The sequence below is a fragment of the Aphelocoma coerulescens genome, chromosome 7, assembly GCF_041296385.1.
Source record: "Aphelocoma coerulescens isolate FSJ_1873_10779 chromosome 7, UR_Acoe_1.0, whole genome shotgun sequence".
In the NCBI taxonomy this organism is placed as follows: Eukaryota; Metazoa; Chordata; class Aves; order Passeriformes; family Corvidae; genus Aphelocoma; species Aphelocoma coerulescens.
This window is the reverse complement of record NC_091021.1, coordinates 2,027,733-2,037,683: the sequence shown is the minus strand read 5'-3', so window position 1 is coordinate 2,037,683 and position 9,951 is coordinate 2,027,733. Positions and strand designations below refer to the sequence as shown.

Genomic DNA, 9,951 nt, shown 5'->3' with positions numbered 1-9,951 from the left:
GACACACTCCAGCCCCTCAATGTCCTCCTTGTGAGGGGCCCAGAACTGGAGACAAAACTTGATGATGATTTTAGGATACCCCAGTGTGATTAATTCATCCAGATTTGAACATGTCCTGGAAACCATACAACTTTTTCCATTTTGAGATATGGCCTGTCTTTAAAAAGAAAAGAAATTATATTAAAAGAAATTATATTAAAAATGGTCTTAAACTTGATAAAAGCATGAACTGCAAACTCCTCATGTTTCCAGCCAGTTCAGTGCCCCTTTTCATCCCAAAGGCACCAAATGGAGATAAGGTTCCCCCAAGGACAAGCCACCCATCTCTCTGTGGCCAAAGCCCTCAGGCTTGCACAAACTAAGGACAGCTCAGAGGAAGGCACTGGAAAGATCAAACATGGTCCAGTTATTCAGGGAATTAACTGGAAAGCTCTAATACAGCCTCTCTTTTTTCCCCTTTGCCTTTTCCCCAAGAGCCAGGCTTGCTTCAATATAATGGAAAATTATTTGGTTTTCCACAATTTTATTCTCAGGAGTGGCTGTTGCACCCTGAGCTGGTGTTTCTCCAGAAGAGCTTGGTCCAAGGCAGACACCTCAGCTGGAAAACTCTGACCCCAACAGGCCGAGGTATTTGGAGCTGAGAGGACATCCTATCCTATTTTTAGAAGGAGCAGGGAATTACAAGATCAGTAATATGCTGCACTAAACATTCACAGGGCACAGCTCAAAAAGCTGGGTTTTAAATACTGGGAACAGATGCTCTGACAAGAACCCTGTGCAAAATATTTCCTTTGCCAAGTGAGCAAAGGAAACCCATTTTTTTTTTCTGAAGAAGCAGCTTTTAAAGGCAATCCCTAGTAAATGAGGTATAAAACTGAATTCAGAGCATTCCCACTATTTTCTTGCCTTTCCAGCAGAGCATCCTCTGGGCTGGGCTTTCACTGCCAGCCAGCTGGGGTGATGCCCTCAAGGTGGAAGAACCCACACACACAAGAAAAAAATAAAAGCAAAGCAGTTAAACAACAATTACAAGCTTTTTAAACATGATTTATCCACACTGGGTACTTCTCTATCTTCCAGATGCTTCCAAGTGTCTGGCACTGGAGAAAAACCTGTAACTTTATCCCCATGATGTATTACTAACCGGTATTAGACTTGCACAGAAACAACTGGCTGCTGGTGGGCAGGGGATAAAAATTCAGTGGATTGCACTGTAAACCAAAAGAGACTTCAAATATCTCAGAGGGGTTTCACAAGAAGCTGGTTCAGTCTGTCAAACGTGGATTGCAAGGGGCTGTGGGCAACCCCTCCCTCAGGAGCCACAAGGAAAAGGCACTTCCAGGGGTGACAGCCAAGAGGAGAGACCTCCACATCTTGGTGAGCAGCTGGGTAGGGATGGGAAGCCCCCATCTGGGCTGGAATCACCTGCCATGGGGCTTTCACACAGAGGGAGTAGGAACTGGACTCCAGCAGCTCGGGGCTTGCTGCCAAAGCAGGCACATCCCTCTGGGAATGTTTGCTAGCACGGGGAGCACATGGCTTTTATCAGCATGTGAGGCACAGACACCACTGGAAAAAACCAGCATGGACACAACTGGGGAAAAACAGAGCTGCTTGTAGCCTGAAGAGTGGCTTGGCTGGTTTTTCCCCAAATCTATTGGATAATCTAACAGGAGATATCACTTCCTGCGCTGCCGGCAGCGGGACCACCAGTGCTCCAGGGAGGCCTGAGGCACTTATCAGCTACAAAATGGCTTTTACAAAGCATCACCCCTTGCCACGTGCATTGAGGGGCCCAGAGAAATGTCCCTCAGCAGGAAAGGACCTGGAAAAGATGAGCAGAGAGCTTGGTGGTCATTCCAGCCTGGCTGGATTTCAGGAGCTGGCCCGCCCGGAGCCTGCAGCACCAGATAGGACAGGGCCCTGCTCCTGGCTGTAAGGCAGAGATAAGGCTCCTGGAACTGGAGGAAAAAGAGTTTTCTCAGCCTCCTGTTTGCAGGAGGAGGGCAAGAATAGCACAGGAGGCAGAGAACAGTGAAGTCAATCCAGAGAAACACCTTATCAGTTTCATCCATCCTGATGAATGCAGTGCTGGCTACCAAGCAGATGCTGCTGCTAAAAACAGCCTTCCACTTCGATCTGGGCTTCTTGGCTCTCCCAAATTCAAGCTCTCATCTTCATTCCTCACAAATGAACAACAGGAGCGCCCAGAGAGGCTGCACACTATGATAAAGCTCAAACAACACCTCAGCTGACTCAAGATCCGAACTGAATGTGTTTCTGGTTAAGATGGCAGCTTAATTTATATCTTAGAGCAGCAAAGGAGAAAAAAACCCTTCCTTAGCTGTGAACCACAGGTCCTGGAAACAGTCAACAGCTTTGCTCTTCCCCCAGCAGTTGTCTCCATCCCTCTCCTACGAGGAATAGGATGATGGGTTACCTCAGAGCCTTGTTTTGAACTGTTCTCCTTTATAATCTTCCTCTAATGCACAACTCCTGCTGTCAGTGGAAGGGGAAAGGTGATTAAATCAGCTAAGGATGACTCCCTGCAGGAAGGTACAGTGTGTGCAACACGTGTAACACAAAGCTGCAGTTCATTCCAAGTTCCCTTTTCCATCACCCTGCGAGCCGAGACAGCTTTAGCTCCCCAGCGACGTGGATGTATTCCAACTGCTTGGAAAGTGGGAAGGGTTGGTCACTTACTAGAGGAAAGGAGAAGGGATTTGTGAGATCCCAAGTAATATTGCTGGTGCTGTACACTGCTTCCTTTCACAGCCTGCGTGACAACAACTCATCTTTGGGGCCCTACCATTTCCAAAGGCATCATTTCCTGCATAGAATTCCCTTGGATCAAATGGGAAACAGCCTCCCATTCCCACAGACAGCTCCCAGGTCCAACAGACAACAAGCTGTGGTCTCACTGGGCAGAGGGGAATCAAGAAACTTCCTAGGAAGAAATCCAGGCTGAGAGGTGGCTGGGAATTTCTCGCTGACTTGAGGGAAGAGAGTCTCTCCCAAGACCTATAGGGGAAGAGATCCAAATCCCAAGATCTATGAGAAATTCAGGGAGAGCACAGGAGCTCTCACCCATGCTGCAAGTCAATCCCCTTCACTTCCCCAAACTGCCTGGACCAGACTTTCCAGACATATAAAGGAGTGTAAGACACTGATGCCAGCAGACACTGGAAATTTTACACCTGGAGACATTCTTAACTCTTATATAAACAACACCTGGGGGTGAATGCAGCGTGAAAAATGCATTTCCAGCTCTCCAAGAGCAAGCCTACCTGAGGAAAGCGTGAGACTACTACAAGCCCACGACTTCAGAGCTGTCGTGGAGCTCAACCTGTCTCAGGGTCTGGTTTTTGTTCCTTATTAATCACTTTCACGGGCCTTTGCACTTCTGGATTCCAGCCTGACTGGAAGCAGCAAACACTGGAAAGCTCAGAAAGCTTTTCAAAGTATGAACATCCCCCCCTCCCTGCTCTTGAAGAAGGTTTAATGCACTTCAGGTTTACATCCAGACTTTCAGGGGCTGAGCCAAGCAGTCGCCCCTCTCAGACACTCAGGGTGTTCACCTGTCTGGGAGTTTCCAGCTTGAAATCCAGGCTTTGAAGTATCTTTGGCAGAAGCAGGGCCAAGAGCTCACCAGATGCAAAGGAGCAGAGATGGTGGCCAGGGAAGAACTCGTGACAGCTAACTACCAGGGCTGCTGATGGAAAAATCCTCTTTCCATCCTTTCCCAGTGATCTCCTAGGCTCCATCACTCTCATCCCATAATTAGATTGAGCAAAGAATGCCTGGCATTCACTCCACAGACAGACACAACTCAGGCAAGGTTTAGAAAGCCTCAGACAACGCCAAAAATCAAACGTGGGTGAGCGAAGCTGCCTCTCAGCCAAGGGAGCCACAGCGGGCATGGGGAAGTCTCCCTCTCCCTCTCCTGTTTTATTCCCCAGGAGTACAATGAGAGCTATTCTCTCCTGGAAGGAGGAATCCAAAACACTCTGGGTGTTTTATTGCTGGAGTGCAAAGGGAAGGTATGGATTCCCCTCCGCCAGGCAACTTCCTATGAAGGAGCCGTGAGGAAGCACTGGAGCCGAACTGAGGGGAAGCTGCGGGATCAGCCTTTCCAGCTGACTGCTCCCCTCGCTCTCTCAAACCCCTCAACCAAAACATGGCATTCACCAGGCCAGACAGGATGGGAAATGGGAAGAAAACCTCTCTCCTCACCACCACTCCTCTTTATAAAACTGCCACCCACCAAAGGCATGACCTTGAGATTCCAGCCAGCCCCCAGAACAGGGTGGCCGCGGTTGGGACAAGAGCTCCAGATCGTGTCATCGAGGGCTCAGCCTCCTCCTCACAGTGCAGCATTCCCAAATCTTTGATCCTGCTACAAGGAAAAAGAGAGCCAGGAGGGAGCAGGGCCATGCCACAGAGGGCTCCTGGGCTGCTCTGTGGAGTCACATCCTGCATTCAGGTGGTCTGGTCTCAGATATGTTACCAGGAGGCAAAAACGATTAAAATACTCTCTGGAGCAACTCCATATGGTAGTCATGGGCAATCCTGGGCTGAACAGCCTTTGTCCAGGACAGTGAGTGACAACAAGGTTATGATGGGATGCCTGGACAAAGGCAGAAGGCAGCTTGCTGCTTGGGAGACCAGAAATGTGCCTTTCCTTCCCTCTCACACCTTCTGGTCACGCTGTGGTGACCAGTAACAGGAGGGAATGCCATGGAGCTGTGCCAGGGGAGGGTGAGGTTGGATATCATGGAAAGGTTCTTCCCCCAGAGGGTGCTGGGCACTGCCCAGGCTCCCCATGGAATGGGCACAGTCCCGAGGCTGCCAGAGCTCCAGGAGCGTTTGGACAGCGCTGCCAGGGATGCCCAGGGTGGGATTGGTGGGGTGTCTGTGCAGGGCCAGGGGTTGGACTCGATGGTCCTTGTGAGTCCCTTCCAGCTCAGGATATTCTGTGATTCTGCTCTCTGGACACAGCATCCCACAGACCTATCCCAAAGCACACTTGGGAACACCCCAGGAGACACCTCAATCCCTGTCCGTGCCCCACCATCAGCCTGTGGGAAGTCCTGGGGCCAGCAGGCCCATCTCACAGCCTTCCTCAGCCACCTTCAGCAGGGCTGGGAGGCTGAGGCACAGTCCTGCCCAGTGGCTTCACTCCCCTGGAACTCCCAGAGCCCAAGCCCCAAATAATGAGGACATTGGAGTGTCATGTGCCCATTGGATCAAGATCCAGGGAGTCACCCCGATGGACATGGAACTGATGGGAACAGATCCTGGCGAGCTGGTGATGATGGGAGCTGCAGCAAGACCCACCCTGAGGCACAGCCACGACTTTGCCTTATTGTGCATCCCGATTCCCCACTGCAGGAGACACAAATGTGCCTGTAGGTGGCCCAGAAACACTGGCTTATTAAAAAGGAAAAAGGAGGGGAGAAACAAAAAAACCAACCAGAATGAATGCAGCGTCTGTCACCCTTTTGCAGAATTGTTACGTTTTTTGTGTGTAGTTGGTGCTTGTTTTCCAAAGATTTACATTTTTATGTGTGTGTCATTCGCTTTTCATGCATTCGGAGACCTCGGAGCTTAGAAATTCAAAACACTTGTCAGTCACGTCAATCCTTTTGGACAAAACAGAGCTGCCACTTGGATGGATAAAAAAAAAAACCTCCACAACAAAACAACAAACAAAACACACTTTTCTCTCAAGCTGTGACTCGGTCACCCCGCTCAATGTGGGCAAGACAATGTTCAGAGAAAGCAAAAAGAAAGATCTGAGTTTTCATACTCATCGGTGGAACTAAATTGATTAAGGTCATTTCCAAGGTAGGTTTGAAATCTTCTGCAACAATTTTTTTCTTTTTTGAAAAGAAAAAGAAAAGCATCGTCCCCCCCCTTCATTAAAAAAAAAAAAAGGGAAAAGTCACCACTGCAAAAACATTAAATCTGCTTGGGTAACTCAGAATATATGTTGGCAAGGCAACATATCTCAGCTTGAACAGTAAACCTGCTATGTCAGAGGCTCTGCCACATATGAAAGAGGCTTGGGTTTCAATATCTCATGCTGAATTTACTTCTTTTCAGCCTTTCATGGCCGAGTATTTGATGTGTCTCCTTTCACTGCTGCAATCGATAGGGTGACCTTACGTAAAAGTTTCCCGACCTTTGCTGTTGTCAGTATTGTTCTGTTAAAATGTAATTTAACTCTTTTTCTTTAGTCTGGAAATAGCACTGTACAGACAGCAAACACGAGAGGGGCTCGGGGTTTATTTTCCCCCCGTAACCTAAAGGCAAGAGGCACCATCCATCATCAGAATTGGCTTCAAACCAGAAGATGACAAGAAGCATCATGTGCTGAGGGTCTGGTTGGTTTCCCAGTGCTTTCTTGTACCTGTTTGGTAAGGTAAAAACCCCAGAAAGCATTACTCTGATGCTCACTTCAGCACCATCCTGCTCAATATTTGAGGATTGAGGAGTCTCCCTGGATTCACATCACTGGGATGTTGGTATCTCCTTGGCACTATGAAGTTAGAGCATTTCCCTTAGCTAAGGCCTTGCACTTATTTCACACAATAAAATCAAGACTTCCATGAAGAAAAAAGAAAGAATTGCTTTCAAACAGCAACTACCAGAATGGAAGGAAGCTGATTTTTCTCGTGACAGTGGGTGTTGGAAAGCCAGCCACATGTTTTAGAGTTCCAGCTGGCTTATCCATCCCAGGATCTCTGGGAGCCTGGTTTGAATCCCATTATAACCCTGTAACACAAATACTTCTGTGGGAGCAAACTGCCATGGTCATCCTGCACCATGCTGCTGTGATTTCATCTCTACATTTTGGCCAGGCGTGGGTATTACTGCATTGGCCATGCAGATGCACACGTCACCACTCACACCCCTACATCTGCACAGGATTATGGCTGAATTTCCTGATCCTACTTATAAAAAGCCCTATAAATCCCAGAGAGCTCCTTTTAAATCAGCAGCATTATCCTACTGTGAATCCAGGGTGTAAGTCGGAGCAGAGTCTGGCTCAGATGCTCTTCAGCCACACATCCTAATGGAGCAGGGAGGCTAAAAGCAAACCCTGGGCTCTGCACACACCAGTTCCCCCCAAACCCCATCCCAATCACATCATGCCCTGCTCAGCCCCACACCCCTTCACTTTTGGAAGTACCAGCTCCACTCTTCTCATGGAGAAACTCTCAGAAACAGAATTAAGAGCTGGGCTTTGGCAGCACTGCCCCCACCCCCACGGGCTTCAGTATTGCTCACAGCTGAGTTATTTCTTGCTTCTTAGGAATTTTAACTGGCTTTTATGCTCAGTGAACTCGAGAGAGGAGAGTACCTAAAGTCAGCAGCACTGAAACCATGAATTAGCACAAGGAGAAAGGGGCCAGTTGGGTGTTTCTTACAGTACATTATCTCCATAATGCCAGAGGAGCTGATTTAAAGTCACTGTGCTACACCTGAACGTCATTTATGACTCATAAAAGGAAAGCTGTGTTTGAGGAACAATAAAGCAGCACTGCACTTTCAATGGAAGAAGAGAAATAAAGCCTTTCTCACAGAGCAGATGTATTTTTATTTGCTCAGTGCCTGCCTCCGAGGCACGTGGAGATGCTTTCACCAGAAAGCCCAAGAGTTAAGCAGGAGGACTCACTCCAGATTATGGCTTATAGTTGATTTGTACTCATTTTTCCAGCCAAGCCTTAACACAGTGAATTTGACCTCCTGGAAAAGCCAAGACTTGAATCCCCACAGCCACCTGTAGCTGTCAGAGGAACAAGGGAGATCCCCAGCCACAGCAGGCATCAAAGCCAGAGCAGGAAGAAGCAGGGACCCTTCATAAAACTGAATCATTTTGATGGGCTTGGAAGTCTTTTCCAGCCAAGTCCAACTCATGATTAATCCCCACCGTGTCACCCAGCCCAGAGCACCGAGTGCCACATCCAGTTTTTCCTTGAACACCTCCAGGGACGGGGACTCCATCACTTCCCTGGGCAGCCCCTTCCAGTGCTTAACAACCTTTTCCATGAAGAAATTCTTCCTGAACGCCCCAAGTTCCAGGCTTGGGACATTTGGCTAAACAAAGTGACAGCAGCCATCACATCAATCACTCTAAGTCACAGTCACATCTACCAGAAAACACCTAGTTTCACTCACCTGCTATCTGCTGATAAATTCCCTCATATTAGTCTCCAAGGAGTCCAGATCCACATCTTGGTCTCAGTGCAAACACCAGCGGGGGTATTGTGTCCCACAGGAGAAAACCTTCCTACAACACAGACAAGTTTTTTCCTATTACACCCCTGCCAGAGTTTTTGGGAATTTTTATCATGAAACCAAAGTCCTAATGAGAAATCTGCAACAATGACAAACTCCATCCTCCTGTCCCCCTGCATTGTTCTGCCCTCCAACCATTTCCCATCCTCTGCCCACCAGACCTCTTCTCACAGAGTCATGGCCACCTCAGGGCCACCCACCAGTGCTGATCCCTGGAGAGGACAGCATTCCCACTTCCCAAACTGCTGGTGTAAGGGGATGCTGCCTCCCAGCTCCACTTGTCCTTTCAAAGGACAAGGTGGGTGCTCAGCTCCAGGTTTTCCCATCAAGGAGCTGGAAAGGATCCATGTGTTCACAGTACTGACAGCGAGGGTCACAGTCCTGACCTTTCCCTGCTCCCTGTCTGACCCTGCCTTTGGAAAAGGCACCATCACACCACAATTCACCTCCCCAAGGAAGAGGCCTGGAGACTTTATCAGTGTGGTTTAAGCAGCAGGTCTGCAGGATCTCCCCAGCACTCAGCACCACCCGGGGCATATGCAGGGCTGACGCCGCTCTGTGAATACCAAACTGCAGAGGGAAAGAAAACAGAAATATATCTGTGAGTTTCTGCCCGTGTAAAGCCACAGCACCACGTGAGAACAACCCACTGCCTGAGAGGGAACCTGAACTGAAATGGTTCTGCTGCTCTAAAATGAGGTGGACAGGAGTAGGATGCCAGAGCCATAGCCAGCACCTTTGGGGACACCGGGATGCACACAGGGATGCTGAGGGAAGGGAAGCAATGCCCAGCTAAAGCAGGGTATTAATTTCTCAGCATTAACCAATTTCAAGTATCAGCACGAGGGAGCACTTTCTGTGCAGTTCAGCAGCACCTGGAGGTTTACAGGAAGCTCAAAATATCCATTGTGTACAAGAAGCATCAGCACAAAAAGCTACGCCTGCATTCCATCCCGACAGCTTCCGTGCAACCAGAAATCCCTTTTCTTTTGGGATTTCTCCCCATTTGGGAATGGATTGGTGCTCTTTTGGCAACACCAGTATGAGGAGGGGATGGCAGACTTAACATCTGTTTTTACAGGATGACCTCTGAGGAGGCAGTAGTGGAATGTGTAGAAAGAAACAAAATAAGTCATTCCCAAATAGTTTGGCTGTTGGGATCGTAGAGGGATGAGGGCACACTTGGATTGAATAGGAATTTAAGTGCAGCACTGTGCTGGAGCAGCAAACACAGCTGGGAGACATCACTGATTTGACATTAAATACCTTGTCCTGAGGTGAAGACGACCACGATTCAAGTCCTTTGCTGGCTTAAAGCTCCCCTTCCTGCATCCCCCAACACCTGGATCCTGCCCCACACTCGGACACCACGGCACTGCAAATCCACTGCAAACCATAACAAAGAGAAGAAGAGATAAAAAGGGATTTAGTGCTGTCAGGACCTCTAACCCCCCAATTCCACTGCCAGCAAAAACCACAGAGGGCTGAACCTGGATTAGTCCAAATATCCGCTCCATCTGCACACTTCCGTATTTTCCTTCCCCGTGTTTCTTTCTAAGTTACAAACACAGCTTTTCATCGTTCCCAACAGCTTTTACCTTATAAATCCATCAGGTTTTACCTTCCCCAGCAGCACAGACCCACTCC

The 9,951-nt window shown here is 48.5% G+C and overlaps 1 long non-coding RNA gene across 1 annotated transcript; it reads right to left on the bottom strand.

Annotated features, from left to right (window-relative positions):
• Positions 1 to 7,612: 7,612 nt before the first annotated feature.
• LOC138113470 (uncharacterized) lies at positions 7,613 to 9,920 on the bottom strand. The gene is made up of 3 exons (XR_011152187.1): positions 9,571 to 9,920; positions 8,751 to 8,874; positions 7,613 to 8,296 (listed from the first exon to the last, which is right to left on the bottom strand). It is a non-coding gene; the product is annotated as an uncharacterized lncRNA (long non-coding RNA).
• Between the last annotated feature and the right edge of the window lie 31 nt (positions 9,921 to 9,951).